The sequence below is a fragment of the Oncorhynchus kisutch genome, linkage group LG4 (assembly GCF_002021735.2).
Source record: "Oncorhynchus kisutch isolate 150728-3 linkage group LG4, Okis_V2, whole genome shotgun sequence".
Taxonomy (NCBI): Eukaryota; Metazoa; Chordata; class Actinopteri; order Salmoniformes; family Salmonidae; genus Oncorhynchus; species Oncorhynchus kisutch.
In genome coordinates this window covers 27436350-27458192 of record NC_034177.2, presented here as the reverse complement: position 1 = coordinate 27458192, position 21843 = coordinate 27436350, and the positions used below count along the sequence as shown (strand labels likewise).

At 42.6% G+C, this 21843-nt stretch overlaps 1 pseudogene; it reads left to right on the top strand.

Annotated features, from left to right (window-relative positions):
- The first annotated feature begins 4434 nt into the window (after window positions 1-4434).
- LOC109888838 (capping protein, Arp2/3 and myosin-I linker protein 2-like) overlaps window positions 4435-21843 on the top strand; it is a 43827-nt pseudogene continuing 26418 nt past the window's right edge.

The window sequence follows — 21843 nt, the reverse complement described above, 5'->3', positions numbered from 1 at the left end:
GCAAGTGGTACCGGAGCGCCAAGTCTAGGACCAAAATGCTCCTTAACAGCGTCTACCCCCAAGCCTTAAGACTGCTGAACAATGAATCAAGTGGCCACCCAGACTATTTATATTGCCACGCCCCCCCCCCCTTTGTTTTTACACTGCTGCTACGCGCTGTTTATCTATGCATAGTCACTTTACCCCTACCTACATGTACAAAATAACTTAACTAACCTAGCCTCGTTATTGTTTATTTTGTGTTACTTTTTAGTTGACTATTTTTACTCAAGTAAATGTTTTCTTAACTCTTTCTTGAACTGCATTGTTGGTTAAGAGTTTCTATGTAAGCATTTCACGGTAAGACACCTGTTGTATACAGAGCATCAAATTTGTTTTGATTTTCAGAGTGGTCACTAGCTGGCACAGCCAAAAAGTAATACAATCTGATTTTAAACCTAACCATAACCACACTCTTAACTTTAAATTAAGACCAAAAAGCAACAACAAAATCCATTAATTTGTACATTATAGCCCATTTTGACTTTGCAGCTGGCCTATCTAAGCGGGAAATCGCTAAGTTCTCCCTCCAGGACAAGACTCATGACAAATGTCAACCTGCCGAAATGTACAGTGACTTAAAGTATTCAAGCCCCTTTACTTTTTCCACATTTTGTTATTACAAAGTAGGATAAAAATGGATTGAATGATTTTTTCAGCAATCTATACAAAATACTCTGTCAAGGTGGAAGAATGTTTTTACATTTTTATGGAAAATACAACTAATATGTCTTGATTAGATAATTATTCAACTCTTTGACTCAATACATGTTAGAATCACATTTGGCAGTGATCTCTGAGCGCTTTTAACACCTGAATTGTACAATACCTGCCCATTATTCTTTTTTTTTTTACTTCAAGCTCTGTCAAGTTAGTTTTAGATCATTGTATGACAACTATTTTCAAGTCTTGCCATAGATTTCTAAGCCGATTTAAGTCAACTGTAACTAGGCCACTCAGGAACATTAAATGGGCTAATATACTATGCATGCCAGTGTCTCTTGGCTAAGAGTTGAGGAGAGACTGACTGCATCACTTCTTTTTATAAGAAACAATGTGTTGAAAATCCCAAATTGTTTGCATAGTCAACTTACACACAACTCTGACACACACACTTACCCCACCAGACATGCCACCAGGGGTCTTTTCACAGTCCCCAAATCCAGAACAAATTCAAGAAAGCGTACAGTATTATATAGAGCCATTATTGCATGGAACCTACATTCCATCTCATATTTCTCAAAAGAACAGCAAACCTGGTTTAATAAACAGATTAAACAACACCTCATGCCACAACACCTCTCCCTTATTTGACCTAGTTTGTTTGTGTGTATGTATTGCTATGTAGGCTACATGTGCCTTTTACAATTGATTTAGTTCTGTCCTTAAGATGTTCTTGTCTATTAATGTGCTTTAATGTTTTGTGTGGACCCCAGGAAGAGTAGCTGCTGCTTTCGCAACAGCTAATGGGGATCCTAATAAAATATCAACTGTTGTCTTGGTAAGCAACTCCAATATGTATTTGGCCTGATGTTTTAGGTAATTGTCCTGGTGAAAGGTGAATTTGTCTCCCAGTGTCTGTTGGAAAGCAGACTGGACCAAGTTTTCCTCTAGGATTTTGCCTGTGCTTAGCTCTATTCCATTTATTTGTTATCCTAAAAAACTCCCTAGTCTTTGCCGCTGACAAGTATACCCATAATATGATGCAGCCACCACCATGCTTGAAAATTTGAAGAGTGGTACTCAGTGATGTGTTGTGTTGGATTCGCTCCAAACACTTTGTATTCGGGACAAAATGTAAATTTCTTTACCACATTTTTTTGTAGTATTACTTAAGTGCCTTGTTGCAAACAGGATTGAATACATTTGAAATTCAGGCTGTAACAAGACAAAACGTGTCAAAAGTTAAAGGGTGTGAATACTGTATCTGTTTGCAATGTGGCTTAAGTTACCAGGTTCCACCTGCAAGTGGAGCTCTTGAGCTGATTCTAGCTCAAATTGACAGCTGGCAGTCTGAGCTGCTCTCTTTCTCTCTCTCTCTCTTTCTCTCTGTCTCAATTCAATTGCAATTGAAGGGGCTTTATCGGCATGTGAAACATATTTAAACAATACAAAATGAACAGTAAACATTACACTCACAAAAGTTCCAAAAGAATAAAGACATTTCAACTGTCATATTATGTCTATATACAGTGTTGTAATGATGTGCAAGTAGTTAAAGTACAAAAGGGTAAGATAAATAAACATAAATATAGGTTGTATTTACAATGGTGTTTGTTCTTCACTGGTTGCCCTTTTCTTGTGACAGGTCACAAATCTTGCTGCTGTGATTGCCCACTGTGGTATTTCACCCAATAGATATGGGAGTTTATTCGCATGATTTGTGAGCCTGTGTAATCTCATGGAAATAAAAATATGGTCATACATTTGGGAGGAGGTTAGGAAGTGCAGCTCAGTTTCCACCTCATTTTGTGGGCAGTGAGCACATAGCCTGTCTTCTCTTGAGAGCCAGATCTGCCTTCGGCGGCCTTTCTCAATAGCAAGGCTATGCTCACCGAGTCTGCACATAGTCAAAGATTTTCTTAATTTTGGGTTAGTCACCGTGCTCCGGTATTCTGCCACGGTGGTCTCTCGGTTTCGGGCCAAATAGAATTCTAGTTTGCTCTGTTTTTTTTGTAAATTCTTTCCAATGTGTCAAGGATTTTCTCTTTTTGTTTTCTCATGATTTGGTTGAGTCTAATTGTGTTGCTGTCCTGTTGCTCTGTGGGGTGTGTTTGTGAACAGAGCCCCAGGACCAGCTTGCTTAGGGGACTCTTCTCTAGGTTTAGTTCTCTGTAGGTGATGGCTTTGTTATGGAAAGTTTGGGAATCGCTTCCTTTTAGGTTGTTGTAGAATTTAACGTCTCTTTTCTGGATTTTGACAAATAGCGGATATCGGCCTAATTCTACTCTGCGTGCATTATTGTTTTACCTTGATGTTTTTGCAGAATTCTGCATGCAGATTCTCAATTTGGTGTTTGTACCATTTTGTGGATTCTTGGTTGGTAAGCGGACCCCAGACCTCACAAACATAAAGGGCAATGGGTTCTTTTACTGATTCAAGTATATCTAGCCAGATCCTAATTGGTATGTCAAATTTTATTTTCCTTTTGATAGCATAGAATGCCCTTCTTGCCTTGTCTCTCAGATGGTTCACAGGTTTGTTGAAGTTAGCTGTGGCGCTGATGTTTTGGCCGAGGCATGTATAGTTTTTTTGTGTGCTCTAGGGCAAAGGTATCTAGATGGAATTTGTATTCGTGGTACTGGCAACTGGACATTTTTTGTAACGTCATTATCTTTGTCTTACTGAGATTTACTGTCAGGACCCAGGTCTGACAGAATCTGTGCAGAAGATCTAGGTGCTGCTGTAGGGCCTCCTTGGTTGGGGACAGAAGCACCAGGTCATCAGCAAAGAGTAGACATTTGACATCGGATTCTAGTAGGATCTAGAATAAATATATATATGTTGAAGAGGGTGGGTCTCTCTTTCTCTCACACACACACACACACACAGTGGTGGAAAAAGTATCCAATTGTCATACTTGAGTAAAAGTAAAGATACCTTAATAGAAAATGACTCAAGTAAAAAGGAATGCCAGTAAAGTACTACTTAAGTAAAAGTCTAAAAGTATGTGGCTTTAAATATAGTTAAGTATCAAAAGTAAGTGTAATTGCTCAAATATACTTAAGTATCAAAGGCTCCCGAGTGGCGCAGCGGTCTAAAGGCACTGCATCTCAGTGCAAGAGGTGTCACTACAGTCCCTGGTTTGAATCCAGGCTGTTTCACATCAAGGCGTGACTGGGAATCTCATAGGGCGGCGCACAATCGGCCCAGCGTCATCCGGGTTTGGCCGGGGGAGGCCGTCATTGTAAATAAGAATTTGTTCTTAACTGACTTGCCTAGCTAAATAAAGGTTAAATTAAAAGTAAAACTATAAATCATTTAAAATTCCTTATATTAAGCAAAGCAGTTTTTTTTGTTTTGCAAATAACCAGGGGCTCAGACAGAATATACAAACGAAGCATGTGTTTAGTGTGTCCACCAGATCAGAGGCAGTAGGGATGACCAGGGATGTTCTCTTGATAAGTGTGTGAATTAAACAATTTTCCTGTCCTGCTAAGCATTCAAAATGTAACGAGTACTTTCGGGTACCAGGGAAAATGGATGGAATAAAAAGTACATACTTTTCTTTAGGACTGTAGTGAAGTAAAAGTAAATGTTTTCAAAAAATATAAATGGTAAAGTACAGATACCCCAAAAAACGACTTAATTAGTACTTTCAGGTATTTTTACTTAAGTACTTCACATGACTGCACACACACAGGTTTGTTTTTTTCCACCAGGTTCCACCAGGTGATGACTCTATGGAGAGCTTATGTTGTCCACTGCAAGCAATCTGTCAGGGTAAGTCACATATCCCCAATATTTTGTTAGTGCTTGTGTGTTTACTCATGTTTTAAATGATGTTTCTCTGAGTTTATCTGTAAACCAACGACTGTATATGCATACAGCCTTACTTGAGCCTGGTTATGATCAGTCAGGACTAACTTCAGTAGGGCCTACACCACTAGCCTGATAGCTTACAGAAGAATGAGGAAATTATTTAAACAGAGACTTTTGGTACACTGCAGGTATCTATCTCCCTCTAGAATAAATACCCAACCAGTGCAAACAGAGTCCGAGCACACACAGCAAACACATGGAAACCTCAGGCTCGTGCCAAGTGTTAACTTACAGAGCAGAGGAAGGAAGCATAGCACGCTAGACAGAGAGGGTGGGTGGGAGATGGAGGAAACCAGGGAGAGATAAATGGAGAGGATGGAACCTATATATTAGTACATTTTAATCATTGTTTTTCTCAGTGTAGTAACACAAGTTATGCTGGCCTCAGTTTGTGTTGTTTGTACACTCACAAAGCAGAAATGTCTCACCAGACACACGTGTATGTTGGCAGATAGAATGTCATCTAATGTGACTGACAGTGGGCATGACCTCACGCTTACATCAGCCGTGTACCTAATTATAAACACAGTGGCCATGGTTGGGGGGGGGGGTCTACTAAGCTATATGGAATTGTTTTAAGAAGGTCATACCAAGGATCATTTAGCTATTTGATTCTGAATTGTAAGACCCCTTGAAGTATCAAAAAAGTCTACAATAATGATTTGATGAAAACATATTATTGGCCTTACTGCTAGCCCATACAAATGCGTTGAACAACGGATTCACTACATGGAACCACTGAAGATGTCATTTGTGTTATCAGACATTAGTCATGGTCTGCAGATATGACAGTAAGGACAGTAACGTTACCTACAGGTAGCCATGTATGGAACGTAAAGTTTTTCGTAAATGTAAATGCTAGCTAACCTCAGCTACCTTAACTTATTTGAAATAATAATTAATAATAATTGAAATATCAACTTGTGGAGGTTCTAGTAGTTATGGAATTCCAGCGCTTCTGATGTTAAATTGCTAGAAAATTCCCACTTCTCATTATATGGTTCCTTTCAAAACGTCCACTCCTTTCGACACCCCCACTTTTCCTGAGAGATGTACTCCACTGAGTGATGTACTCCACTGAGAAATGTACTCCACTGAGAGATGTACTCCACTGAGAGATGTACTCCACTGAGAGATTACATACTGTATCTGTTGTTTTTACATTGGAAGCGTCTCAATCCACTGCATCTGCCTGTGACACACTTCCGCATCTGCCTGTGACACACTTCCGCATCTGCCTGTGACACACTTCCGCATCTGCAGTGAAAGGTGACAGAGCTAGAGCATTGTTTGTCAGATGATGAGACATCCCGAAAATCAATCTTCTCACAAAATCGTCTGTAGCGTCTGAACGGTTTGGCCCCCATAAGCGTCTTGGGACTCGTCTGAAGTCGGTACAGCCGATCTGCTAACTTCTGTCTGTAGCGTCCGATCAGTTTGGACTACACACTACAAGCTTCACAGGACTCGTCTGTACCAGTTGAAAATATATGGAAGTACAGTCTATATAGTATATATCATGTTAAGTGCCAAAAATAATGAATAGAGTCCAGCTGCGACGTCAGCTCTCAGTCATCCCTCAGGGTCTCTATGTTGCCACCTACTGATACACTATATATGCAAGGTATGTGGACACCCCTTCAAATGAGTGATTTCGGCTATTTCAGCCACACCCGTTGCTGGCAGGTCTATGAAATGAGCACACAGCCATGCGATCTCCATAGACAAACATTGGCAGTAGAAAGGCTTTACTGAAGAGCTCAGTGAATTTCAATGTGGCACCGTCATAGGATGCCACCTTTCAAACAAGTCAGTTCATCAAATTTCTGCCCTGCTAGAGCTGCCCTTGTCAACTGCAAATGCTGTTATTGTGAAGTGGAAATGTCTAGGAGCAACAATGGCTCAGCCACAAAGTGGTAGGCCACATAAGCTCACAGAATGGGATCGCTGACTGCTGAAGCACCTAGTGCGTAAAAATTGTCTTTCCTCGGTTGCAATACTCACTACCGAGTTCCAAACTGCCTTTGGAAGCAACATTAGCACAATAACTGTTCGTTGGGAGCTTCATGAAATGGATTTCCATGGCTGAGCAGCCACACACAAGTCTATGATGCCCATTCATAATGCCAAGCGCTGGCTGGAGTGGTTTAAAGCTCGCAGCAATTGGACTCTGCAGCAGTGGAAACACATTCTCTGGCGTGATGAATCACGCTTCAAATCAAATCAAATTTTGTTTGTCACATGCGCCAAATACAACAGTGAAATGCTCACCATCTGGCAGTTCGACGGACGAATATGAGTTTGGTGGATGCCAGGAGAATGCTACCTGCCTGAATGAATAGTGACAATTTTAAAGTTTGGTGGAGGAGGAATAATGGTATGGGCCTGTTTTTCATGGTTTGAGTGGAGGTAAATATTAACGCTACAGCATGCTTCGTACTTTGTGGCAACAGTTTGGGGAAGGCCCTTACCTGTTTTAGCATGACAATGCCCCCGTGCACCAAGTGAGGGTCCATACAGAAATGGTTTGTCAAGATCAGTGTGGAAGAACTTGACTGGCCTGCACAGAGCCCTGCCCTCAACCCCATCAAACACCTTTGGGATGAATTGGAACGCCAACTACACGTCAGGCCCAACTTCACTAATGGAACCAAGTCCCCGCAAAAATGTTTCAACATCTAGCGGAAAGCCTTTCCAGAAGAGTGGAGGCTGTTATAGCAGCAAAGGGGGGGGGACCAACTCCATATTAATGCCCATAATTTGGGAATGAGATGTTCGACAAGCACATGTCCACATACTTTTAGTCATGTAGTGTATCACTATTTTAAACGGACAGATTTTTATATCATGCTAATTAGATATCCACGGGGCACTGACATCGACGACCTTAGGGGGTTAACCTGTTTAGGTCAGTATGCCTTTCCTGTGTTTGTATCAGTGCTTCACTGTTGACCACAGTCTGGTCGCTCCCTGCAGGTGGAAAGCTCCTTCAGCTACTGTATCTAGAGATTTATGCCGTCAGCATTGAGAGCCTCAATCAGGTAAAACAAATGAACTTCTTCTATGTCTGAAGTTACATATATTTTGTAGTATGTCGTTCCTTACTTGAATGATTTGAATGCTGTGTTTCTCAGTACTTCATTGACATATTTGAAAGCAGCCATTCAGTCGGATGCGTTTTTCTCTTTATTTTGATTAAATCCACCTCATAAAATCAAATCAAATCAAATCTTGATATGTACATACAGTATGTAAAGGGAGGGGGCAGTGTTAGTGTGTTACTGGCTGAGCACATCCTTACCACCATGGTTACCTTTGCATGGGTGTTAAAATATTTATGTCCGTTTGAAAATGAACAGCCCTGATTGGCCATAGGCTAGCTCTGATCACTGATCATGTAAATGATTAGGGTGGTGAATCAGAGAAACTGGGAACACAAAGCAAATTACCCAACTCAATGTTGTTACATGTGAACAGTCAAACATTCCTAATGTCCTGCAATCCATCGGCACCTGTTTACTATCCGTATTGGACCTACCACATAAGGAGATGGTAACTATTATACCAGTGGGAGATGAGGGAAAACTTCCGATTTCCATCCACTCATCTGAAGAATTCCCTCTCTCTGCACACCTCTGGTCCCAGTCCGTATGCACAGGACGCAATCAGGGCTCTGAGACTGTGGTGTTTCCTCTTCTGTTGCTCTTCAGAGGTTAACACTGTCCGTCCTGGGATGGGAAACATTCGTCACCACCACTGGTTCAGCTCCTCAGGGGGGAGGGAGCATGTGCAGATACTGTCATCTCTGGCTGTTGCTTAGTGATACCATGATGACAGTGAGAGTGTAGAACCCCTGGTGAGAATGTGTGATGTGTCGTGGTTTGGTCACACTCACAGTGACAAGGAAGTGAGGGATCATCTGGAAATATTACTTGACCCTGACACTTGAAAAGGCTGCAGGGCCACAGACATGATTTAAAAACAGAAGTGGAGGCTCTGAACTGTTATGAAGCATAGGATTGTGTAGGACAGCAACAGCTTTGTGTATATCTTACTCACCACTCACTTACAACTTTCTACAGGTATTTAGTCACACCAAATAGACAAGCAGAGACAGAGTTCATGTGTTCAGAGTTCCTGTGTCTATGTGGCCACTAACGACTGTACTATTTTGCCAATCTTTCAGTCCGAATGTGTCTCTCTGTGTGTCTGCATGGTGTCAGTAGTGACAGATAGATTCCTGCGTATGTACTGTTGACCATTCAGGTGGTGATTGAGACGGACAGACAGACCTGCTCTCTCAGTCTGACGTCTGTTGAGGACCTCGAGGCTATGGTCAGTCATGTGACAGCTTCTCTGAAGAAGATCATCCCTGATTCCTGTCCAGGGTGTCATGGCATGTAGTTGAACATACCCTCCCTCAAGCCTTGTGAGGGTTGTTTGTGATGTACTTATAGCAGAAACCCCTGAGGTCGACCCATTAACCAACTGATTAGGGATCCTTAGTGATCCTCTTCTATCAAAGGAATGGTGGTTTTCTAACTCACTTGTGAATCATATTCCAATCCAATACCAATAATGAAATAGATACCTCATGCAAATATCCGTAATATCTGAGGGTTCAAAATGTTTGACATCTACATGTGTATGTGTTTCTATCTCCTGCGTATCTTTTGAAGAACCTGAAGAAGATCCCTCCAGATCTGCAGGAGCGGATGTGGAACCTGGCAACCCGGGTGGAGGAGCAGCTGACTGGAACACTGGGACCCTGTGGTCAGTAGAGTCAATCATACCACTGCAGCAGTGTCACGTCATTTGTGTGTATCATACTATGTGGACATGGATTTTTACAGTATCTGATCTCTCGGTCATTCCTCGGTTTTCTCCACTATAGGAGGCTTCTCAGAGACAAATGCTGCTCTATGTGACTTCAATGAGTTCCCCTGCAGGGAGGTCCAATAGGTCCGTAGGCTACCATTCACCTATGATGACACCACATTAAATGTTTCTGATAAATACATTTTTTCTACTATAAATATCAACTGATGTCATCATACATCAATAATATTAGTGAATATATTTATTATGTATATTCTTTCAGGATGTTGACAACATTTACTATGCCCAGAATTGTTTGGAATCTCTCCTTCAACCAATGGTTCACCAATATCTCCAACAAAGACCTCAAACTAGTCTCTTTTAGCCACATCCTGATTTGTTTTTCCAAGTCCTGTTAGAGAGCACACTATCTCATGTTATTACACAGCTTGATGCTTCTCTCCCTGAGTTCTCTTGCTCTGAGTCTTGCACTCTCTGGTTCTGTCATGGATGTCACATTCATAAGATTTGGCAGTGTGAGCTGAGGATGGGATCTTGTGGATGACCAAACTGTCCGACCCGGTCAACGCTTGCAGGGTCTAGCAGGCCTTATCAACAGTCCTCACATGTGCACACAGAGCACTGTGCCCTGGAGGCAGGGCGCCATACTGACTTCATAATCTAGCTGCTGATGTGTTACTGGTACTGCAGTGCTTTTAGACAATCACCTGGCTATGATGGAGGTCAGGGAAATGACCTTCATGAGGAGAGAGAATTTGTGTGTATGATATTCTTTTGGGTCGTTCCACCAATTCAGTGCCTTTTGAGTTCACCAAATTTGTACATTCTGTCATGAAGAGCACATGTTCAATTTCATAAAAAACATATTTTCCCATCTCAAGAAGTTAAATAATAAAAAGACTATCGTAAGTGTCAAGTAAAGTAACAGGGTTGACCGTATCAGGGTTGACCGTAACAGGTTGACCGTATCAGGGTTGACCGTAACAGGGTTGACCGTAACATGGTTGACCGTTTCGGGGTTGACCGTATCGGGGTTTACCGTATCAGGGTTGACCGGAACAGGGTTGACCGTAACAGGGTTGACCGTATCAGGGTTGACCGTATCAGGGTTGACCGTATCAGGGTTGACCGTAACAGGGTTGACCGTAACATGGTTGACGATATGAAAGGGTTGACAATGTGACAGGGGTAATGGAAGCTTGTTGTTTGTAACAGGGAGTGTCAATTGAACGCAAGCTTAACAGGATTGACGTGTTATTATCGACCAGCTCAGTTTTCTACCACAAAACACCAGCAAATAGCCAAAAAGAGTAGAACCAGCTCACCTGCTCTATGATTCGACTGTTATATGTTCAATGTTTCTTTTCAAAAAAATATTTTAAAAGGAATAGGTTCACCATATTAAAACAAGAGTTCAGTTCATGTAAAAGGATTGATCTGAAAATGAGGGAAAGATTGTACCCCCGCACATTCACTTGGTACCGGTGCCCCCTGTATATAGCCTCCACACTGACTCGGTACCGGTGCCCCCTGTATATAGCCTCCACACTGACTCGGTACCGGTGCCCCCTGTATATAGCCTCCACACTGACTCGGTACAGGGGGCTGTCTCTCTCCTAGCCCGAATTTTGCATTGAAGATGGCCTGTGGCCTGCGAGATCACACCAGCTCCGCCATCCACACCATCAACCTGTCAGCCAATTATATAGAGGACAAAGGTGAGCCTTTTCCTATCATAAATACCTTTTGGGGTTTGTTAATGTCCATTGCTGAGGTTCCCAATTCCAACTTGCCTGGACTGGCTAGTGACTACTCATCTGCTCATGTGTGTTACCTGTGTTGCTTGTCATCGGGTGTGAAAGCTCTCAGTCAGGAACTGGAGAACCCAATGGTCTCACCCAGCTGTCCGTCTCCAGGATTGTTGTCTCTCCCAAACTCTTCTGTCTGCTTCATCCTTTTTGTTCATTTTTCATAAAGAAACTATGTCTTTGTGTTGATACTTATCTTGTGATAGTTTTCACGTAGAGTATTGCATTTCTCTGTATATAGCCTCCGCACTGACTCGGTACCGGTGCCCCCTGTATATAGCCTCCACACTGACTCGGTACCTGTGCCCCCTGTATATAGCCTCCACACTGACTCGGTACCGGTGCCCCCTGTATACAGCCTCCACACTGACTCGGTACCGGTGGCCCCTGTATACAGCCTCCACACTGACTCGGTACCGGTGGCCCCTGTATACAGCCTCCACACTGACTCGGTACCGGTGCCCCCTGTATACAGCCTCCACACTGACTCGGTACCGGTGGCCCCTGTATACAGCCTCCACACTGACTCGGTACCGGTGGCCCCTGTATACAGCCTCCACACTGACTCGGTACCGGTGCCCCCTGTATACAGCCTCCACACTGACTCGGTACCGGTGGCCCCTGTATACAGCCTCCACACTGACTCGGTACCGGTGCCCCCTGTATACAGCCTCCACACTGACTCGGTACCGGTGCCCCCTGTATACAGCCTCCACACTGACTCGGTACCGGTGCCCCCTGTATACAGCCTCCACACTGACTCGGTACCGGTGCCCCCTGTATACAGCCTCCACACTGACTCGGTACCGGTGCCCCCTGTATACAGCCTCCACACTGACTCGGTACCGGTGCCCCCTGTATACAGCCTCCACACTGACTCGGTACCGGTGCCCCCTGTATACAGCCTCCACACTGACTCGGTACCGGTGCCCCCTGTATACAGCGTCCACACTGACTCGGTACCGGTGCCCCCTGTATACAGCCTCCACACTGACTCGGTACCGGTGCCCCCTGTATACAGCCTCGTTATTGTTATGTACTGTAATTCTACTTTGTTACTTTTTATTTTTACTTTATTTTATTTAGTAAATATTTTCTCAACTCTAATTCTTGAACGGCACTGTTGGTTAAGGGCTTGTAAGTAAGCATTTCACTGTAAGGTCTACACCGGTTGTATTCAGCGCATGTGATTTGATTCTATAGGCTAACGGAATTTCTTAGAAATGAATAAATAGAAATGACCATAGAAATTTCTGACACCGAAGGTTCTCAAGGTGATAAAATGGAGATTCTCATGGAGATTAGAAAGAGATTCTCATGGAGATTAGATGGAGATTCTCATGGAGATAAGATGAAGATTCTCATGGAGATTAGATGGAGATTCTCATGGAGATTAGATGGAGATTCTCATAGAGATTAGATGGAGATTCTCATGGAGATTCTCATGGAGATTAGATGGAGATTCTCATGGAGATTAGATGGAGATTCTCATGGAGATAAAATGGAGATTCTCATGGAGATAAGATGGAGATTAGATGAAGATTCTCATGGAGATTAGATGGAGATACGATGGAGATTCTCATGGAGATTAGATGCAGGTTCTCATGGAGATAAAATGGAGATTATCATGGAGATAAGATGAAGATTCTCATGGAGATTAGATGGAGATTCTCATGGAGATTAGATGGAGATTCTCATGGAGATTAGATGGAGATTCTCATGGAGATAAGATGGAGATTTTCATGGAGATAAGATGGAGATTCTCATGAGATTAGATGGAGATTCTCATGGAGATTAGATGGAGATTCTCATGGAGATAAGATGGAGATTCTCATGGAGATAAAATGGAGATTACCATGGAGATTAGATGAAGATTCTCATGGAGATTAGATGGAGATACGATGGAGATTCTCATGGAGATTAGATGGAGATTCTCATGGAGATTAGATGCAGGTTCTCATGGAGATTAGATGGAGATTCTCATAGAGATTAGATGGAGATTCTCATGGAGATTAGATGGAGATTCTCATGGAGATTAGATGGAGATTCTCATGGAGATTAGATGGAGATTCTCATGGAGATTAGATGCAGGTTCTCATGGAGATTAGATGGAGATTCTCATAGAGATTAGATGGAGATTCTCATGGAGATTAGATGGAGATTCTCATGGAGATTAGATGGAGATTCTCATGGAGATTAGATGGAGATTCTCATGGAGATAAAATGGAGATTCTCATGGAGATTAGATGAAGATTCTCATGGAGATTAGATGGAGATACGATGGAGATTCTCATGGAGATTAGATGCAGGTTCTCATGGAGATAAAATGGAGATTATCATGGAGATAAAATGAAGATTCTCATGGAGACAAAATGGAGATTCTCATGGAGATAAGATGAAGATTCTCATGGAGATTAGATGGAGATTCTCATGGAGATTAGTTGAAGATTCTCATGGAGATTAGATGAAGATTCTCATGGAGATTAGATGGAGAATCTCATGGAGATTAGATGAAGATTCTCATGGAGATTAGATGAAGATTCTCATGGAGATTAGATGGAGATTCTCATGGAGATTATATGGAGATTCTCATGGAGATTAGATTTGCTGCCAGTTTATGAAGATGGGATGGCTAATGATTCAAAACATAGTAGAGGAATGATTCTTCCCCCTCTGTATCTCTCCCCAGAGCTCCGAAGTCCAGGAGCAGGTTCTCTTCATGATCAACAGATCCTCAAACCTGGAGGAGGTGTGTCTGGAAGGAGGTGGGCTCACTGTAAGTAGCCTACTCCACGTGATCCTCCTCACCTTTCTAAAACATCCCTCCCTCCCTAAATCATTCTACCTGGTGTCTGAGGCACTGAGGAAATGGGACATTTTTGGATGACATTTGATTTATGTGATTGGTTCACTTTATTTTTCATTTCAGTTAATAACTAATTTCTGTTCGTCTGTCTCTCTCCTAGCCCGAATTAGACACACACGTACACACACACACATGCACGTACGCACCCGCACACACACACACACACACACACACACACACACACACACACACACACACACACACACACACACACACACACACACACACACAGTATATGTTTGCATTTTGGGCATTGACTGGGGACATTGCCCTGTGTAGGGTGCCATCTTTCGGATGGGCCGTTAAACAGGTGTCGTGACTCTCTGTGGTCACTAAAGATCCCATAGGATTTATCATAAGAGTAGGGGTATTAACCCCGGTGTCCTGGCTAATTTCCCAATATGTCCCTCATACCATCATGGCCACCTAATCATCCCCAGCTTCCCATTTTAAAAAATAAAACCATTTAAAAAAAACATTTACTCATTCATCCCCCCGTCTCTCCCCTGTAACTATTCCCCAGGTTGTTGCTGTCAAAAATTTGAATTAATAGACATACACACACATACCTCACTTTTTTTTAAATCAGTGAGCTGAGCCATTTTTTGGCTGGTTGATAATCATATGTACAACAATGTATGCACTCATCACTCACTGTAAGTCGCTCTGGATAAGAGCGTCTGCTAAATGGCTCAAATGTCAAATGTAACGTGTATTATATGTCCAGCTGAGGTCTGCTGGAGCCCAGATGATTCAGGAGCAAATCTTTGAAGCCAAGGCCATCAGCATTCTGGACCTCTCTGACAATGGTACGATACCATCTCTCTCTCTCTCTGTCTCTCTCTGGAGAGGTGTGGGTTAGATGGAGAGAGATGGAGAGCGCACAGACGGGTGGTGTCTGTGGGCTAGGTGGTGGTGCCAACCAGCAGGTGATAAATCACGCACCATTCAGATCACGTAACAGAGAGGGAGACAATGTGTTCCTCGTGGGACGATCCCCTGCTCTCTAGCACAATGAGGAGATCTCAGGAATCAGCCCATGGATGAGGGGAGGTGGTTAGATTGGCTGTTCTGGGAACTGTCCAGGGAATCTCCATAGGGGGCCATTGGGGGCATCATTAAGAGAAAGAGTATTTTCCATATATTTCTATCTAGGAATCTCAGAGAGCAACCGAATGCTGAGGAAATGTATATTCAGGGGATAAGAAAAGTTGTTTTTCGATGAATAACCCTTTTTCCGCACCATTATAACTTACCATTATTTTTGGATCTACCAATAGAAAATGAAAAATATGTTTTCTCTTCTCCTACTATGACCTCTCTCAACCCTTGTTCTGGAAATACAGCAGAGCCAATAAAATGCTTGACTGCTGACAGGACCTCAAATCAGGCCATCTTATTTCTGGAGCAGGTAGACAAGTGCAGGCAGGGTTCCCAGCTTCCCACAGACAGTCCTCCATGCAGCACTGAGCAGCAAGGCCAGACATGTCAGTGTCAGTCAGAATAGACACAGCACTGCTGGGACACTGATGCTCTAACATCCAGCACCTGCCTGTCTGCCAACCCACTTCCTCGTCCCTCACTTCTGTGGATCGTACCACTGACGTCACACTGACTGGAACAAAGACTATAATGGCTCCCTACTTCCTTCTACACCAGCCAGTGGCTCATATATAGAGACCATTCATTTTCATGGGGAATGCAGCTGTCAAAAAGCTCCAGGGAATCCTAATTTGTGTATTTATGACAAAATAGGCTCAACATGATTGAATTGAGCTGACTTGAAAAGATAGCTTCCTCAAAGAATATAGAAAGACAGACAGAGAGAGTAACAAATATACATCTATCTATCCTCAGGTTTTGAGAGTGACATGGTAACCATGGTGCTGTCCATCGGACACAGGCACTCTCTCCGCGATCCGGCTTTGGGACTCAACTTTGCCATGAAGTTCAGGTGAATAGATTGTTCTGTCACGCCCACTGTGTTTTCTATCCATCTATCTACTGTATATCCATCAACTGTCCCCTTCTCTCTCTCTCTCTCTCTCTCTGCCTTCTCTCTCTACCTTCTCTCTCTCTCCACAGAGCTCTAATAACAAACGTCCTACAGCGTATCGTCCAGCTCATGCAGGAGGAGGAGTGTGTGAGTGTTCAATCTTGTCCTTTGAGTGACAAACTCACTTATTTACATTCTTTCATGTGTCATATCTCAAACACTTAACTTTCCTGTGTACCATGTGTAATTATAATCATTTGAGGGGTGCTTATATTTGTCCTGTTCCACATGTGTGTAATGGAAATGTTGTTGTTGTTGTTGCATATCCCAACTCCTTCTGAGACACCCTCAGGGAGTGGGATTACGGCCAGGGTCGCCATTATATAGCGCCCCTGGAGCAATTAGGGTTAAGTGTCTTGCTCAAGGGCACGGCGACAGATACATTATTTTACCTTGTCGGCTCCGGTATTCGAACCAGCAACCCTTCTGTTACTGACCAAACATCAAGGCTACCTGCCACCCCATCTACCTGTTATAAACCTGTTCTAATAAGCTGTCGTAAACAACCATTGACTTAAACATCAGCTTAGCTCTGCAAAGGCCTCACTTACATCACATTCATCTCCTAGTCTCTGACAACAACAGTATATCCCAGTCTCCTTTACCCTCTCCTCAGTAGATATCCCTGCTCCTCTTATATTTTGACCCTGGCTCTACCACTGCCCCGGCCTTTTCTCCAGTGGTGTCCCATTCTCTGTAATAGTTGGAGGCTCTGTGGAGGCACAGTCCTCAGGGACGTCGCCCTGAGTGAAAGCAATACTTTTAATTACCCAGAATCCTTCTCCAGCGAGACGCGGCCTGCCTCAGTAATTACACACTGAGCAGCTTAAACTCTTACAGTATACAAGGCTCATTAAAACAGGCAGCCATTTTCTCTCAGAATATCAAAGAGCCCTCTTATATCTGAGATGGAGATGTCAGGGTGAAGTTCATGTAAACCAACTGAAGTTCTTTCAGGCCTAGGCTCTGGGCTCTTATTGGATGGAGCTCTGGCTCAGATCAAATCAAATTTTATTAGTCACATGCGCCGAAATGCTTACTTACGAGCTCCTAACCAACAATGCAGATAAGAATCAGAGATAAAAGTAACAAGTAATTAAAGAGCAGCAGTGAAATAACAACAGTGAGACTATATGCAGGGGGTTACCGATACAGAGTCAATGTGCGGGGGCATCGGTTAGTTGAGGTAGTATGTACAGTACATGTAGGTATAGTTATTAAAGTTACTATGCATAGAGTGAGTAGCAGTGGTGTAAAGAGGGGGTGGGGGGATAGTCTGGGCAGCCATGTGACTAGATGTTCAGGGGTCTTATGGTTTGGGGGTAGAAGCTGTTTAGAGGCCTCTTGGACCTAGACTTGGCACTACGGTATCGCTTGCCGTACGGTAGCAGAAAGAGCAGTCTATAACTAGGGTAGCTGGAGTCTTTGACCATTTTTAGGGCCTTCTTCTGACACGGTCTGGTATAGAGGTCCTGGATTGCAGGAAGCTTGGCCCCAGTGATTCTGGGCCGTACGGTCGGAGGCCGAGCAGTTGCCATACCAGGCAGTGATACAACCAGTCAGGATGCTCTCGATGGTGCAGCTGTAGAATCTTTTGAGGATCTGAGGACCCATGCCAAATGGCATGGGTGCTTTCAGTCTCCTGAGGGGGAATAAGATTTGTCGTACCCTCTTCACGACTGTCTTGGTGTGTTTGGACCATGATAGTTTGTTGGTGATGTGGACACCAAGGAACTTGAACCTTCTCCACTGCAACCCCGTCGATGAGATCGGTGGTGTGCGTCTGCGTATGTGCGTGCCCACAGCCCCTGGAGTCTGTCAGTGTGTGATTCCAAGCTGAAGACAAGCACCACCATTAGCGGCAACTGTATCACATACACTGGAGACAAATTTCTGGCCAAGGCCTTACTCATCAACACTAAGCTTAGGTAACCGTGTCATAACCCAACCAAACCTACACCTAATGAACCTATTTCATCATATTTGTATTTTTTATTTAACAAGGCAAGTCAGTTAAGAACAAATTCTTAGTTATAATGTTGGCCCAGGAGCAGTGGGTTAACTGCCTTGTTCAGTGGCAGAAAGACAGATTTTTACCTTGTTAGCTCAGGGATTCAATCTAGCAAGCTTTCGGTTACTGGCCCAATGCTCCAACCACTATCATAGCCATAACGCTACGCAACTCCCAAACTAAGCAACAATAACCTGACCTGCCATAGCCCTATCCATGTCTCTACAGGACCCTGGTCTGGGACAGAAACAATGTGACAGCCAATGGGTTTCTGGATGTTCTAGAGAAGTGAATCATGGACAGGGTCTCAGTCCATCAAACAGAACAATATCTCCTAAAACATAATATTACCCTTCCTTTCCTGGCTTTCATGTTTGTTTAGTCATGAACACAGGAACTTCACATTATCGTAGCAGTCCTGAGAAGACAGAAGTTTAGATTGGGCTATCCATGAGATGCCTGACGAAAATTAACATTCAAAACTCCATCTCTCACCCTGGTAATAAACATATTTGGCTGTTGTGTGTCCAGATCCAGGCCTGTCTTCTCAGGAACAACCAGACACAGTCAGGAGGCCCAGATACTAAACCTGCAACAGGGCCTGAAAACTGTATGCTCTCTGAACATGTGGGTGAGGCTCAGTCATAGGAGGCAACAGAAATACAGTTGAGGTCGGAAGTTTGCATACACTTAGGTTGGAGTCATTAAAACTCGTTTTTCAACCACTCCACAAATGTCTTGTTAACAAACTAAAGTTTTGGCAAGTCAGTTAGGACATCTACTTTGTGCATGACACAAGTAGTTTTTTCCAACAATTGTTTACAGACAGATAATTTCACTTATAATTCACTGTATCACAATACCAGTGGGTCAGAAGTTTACAAACACTAAGTTGACTGTGCCTTTAAACAGGTTGGAAAATTCCAGGAAATTATGTCATTGTATAGAAGCTTCTGATAGGCTAATTGACATACTTTGAGTCAATTGGAGGTGTACCTGTGGATGTATTTGAAGGCTTACCTTCAAACTCAGTGCCTCTTTGCTTGACATCATGGGAAATTCAAAAGGAATCAGTCAAGACCAAGTCTGGTTCATCCTTGGAAGCAATTTACAAATGCCTGATGGTACCACGTTCATCTGTACAAACAATAGTACGCAAGTAGAAACACCATTGGACCACACAGCCGCTCAGGAAGGAGATGCATTTTGTCTCCTAGAGATGAACGCACTTTGGTGCGAAAAGCGCAAATCAATCCCAGAACAACAGCAAAGGACCTTGTGAAGATGCTGGAGGAAACAGGTACAAAAGTATCTATATCCACAATCAAACAAGTCCTATATTGACATAACCTGAAAGGCCTTTCAGCAATGAAGGAGCCACTGCTCCAAAACCGCCATATAAAAGCCAGACTACGGTTTGCACATGGGGACAAAGATTGTACTTTTTGGAGAAATGTCTACCGGTCTGATGAAACAAAAATAGAACTGTTTGGCCATAATGACAATTGTTAAATTTGGAGGAAAAATGGGGAGGCTTGCAAGCCAAAGAACACCATCCCAACCGTGAAGCACGGGGGTGGCAGCATCATGTTGTGGGGATGCTTTGTGGGCAGAACTGAAAAAGCATGTGCGAGCAAGGAGGCCTACAAACCTGACTCAGTTACACCAGCTCTGTCAGGAAGAATGGGACAAAATTCACCCAACTTATTGTGGGAAGCTTGTGGAAGGCTACCTGAAACGTTTAACCCAAGTTAAACAATTTAAAGGCAATGCTACCAAATACTAAGTGTATGTACACTTCGGACACACTGGGAATGTGATGAAATAAATAAAAGCTGAAATAAATCATGCTCTCTACTATTATTCTGACATTTCACATTCTTAAAATAAAGTGGTGATCCTAACTGACCTAAGACAGGGATTTTATACTCTGATTAAATGTCAGGAATTGTGAAAAACTGAGTTTAAATGTATTTGGCTAAAGTGTATGTAAACGTCCGACTTCATGTATTGTGTATAATCTGTATGTATGAGGATCTGTTCCTTTCCCATATTCCTTACTTTCTGGTACATTTGCCTCTGACAGGTGATATATTATAAATTGCTGTTCATATCTTTACTGTTTTTATTGCATTTTACCCTCTAAGTATGATTGAATTGTTTGTATATTTCCTTAGAGACTGAAAGTAGCGTTCGGTTCAAGCTGTTTGTGTATGAGAAGTGTAATTATTCTTATGACAGGGACAGTAAAAGTCCTCCTGCGTCTCTGTCTGACTCATCCTGTCCCAGCTGGTTCAGGGTCTCTGACAGAGGTTACGGGAGAGTGTCCTACCTTTAAACCCCTGCAATGTACAGTACAGGAAGTGCAGTCAGACATATTGGCTGCAGAGGAAGTGCTTTGTAATGCTAAGACCTCCATCACGGTAAGGTTTCCTTGATCCTTGAGTCTCATATAACAGATTTGTGATTGTTGGCTAGATTGACAATGTATATCTGTGTAACATAGGCCTAATGAGGAACTCATTTGAGGATGGTGAAACATAATAGATTGGTGTTCGTCCTCTACCTATTAAAAAACATGATCTGGCGCACACACATAATTATTTTATGCAGAGGTGCTGACTAACGGTGAATAAACTCTATTTTTATAGCTTAGAGTCGCACACGCTATATATAAACTCCCAGTAATTTATTGGGTAAATCACCAATGTTTCGGCATCACTGTGCCTTCTTCAGGGTAAAGTCATGAGTGCTTGAACCAGGTTATGTAGACAAACAGTGCAATTAGTGCAACCAATGACAATAGTGAGGGGTTTGTCATAATTATTAAGTTAATTAGAATGAATTGAGTGAAACTGTTAAAAAACAATAGGTTATAGCATATATAATATATTAGGCTATTATCATATGGAAACATAATTAAATATTATACATAATATTAGCACCAGCATACATTGTTTAATTCAATTTCACACATATATTTAATTGTTTCCTATTTCATGAAAACATTTTGTTACATGTAATCATTTGGTTCAACAATAATGCATAATAAGCATCATCAACAGGGGGAACATATTACAGTGGGGCAAAAAAGTATTTAGTCAGCCACCAGTTGTGCAAGTTCTCCCACTTAAAAAGATGAGAGAGGCCTGTAATTTTCATCATAGGTACACTTCAACTATGACAGACAAAATTATTTAAAAAATCCAGAAAATCACATTGTAGGATTTTTTATGATTTTATTTGCAAATTATGGTGGAAAATAAGTATTTGGTCACCTACAAACAAGCAAGATTTCTGGCTCTCACAGACCTGTAACTTCTTCTTTAAGAGGCTCCTCTGTCCTCCACTCGTTACCTGTATTAATGGCAACTGTTTGAACTTGTTATCAGTATAAAATACACCTGTCCACAACCTCAAACAGTCACACTCCACTATGGCCAAGACCAAAGAGCTGTCAAAGGACACCAGAAACAAAATTGTAGACCTGCACCAGGCTGCGAAGACTGAATCTGCAATAGGTAAGCAGCTTGGTTTGAAGAAATCAACTGTGGGAGCAATTAGTAGGAAATGGAAGACAAGACCACTGATAATCTCCCTCGATCTGGGGCTCCACGCAAGATCTCACCCCGTGGGGTCAAAATGATCACAAGAACCGTGAGCAAAAATCCCAGAACCACAC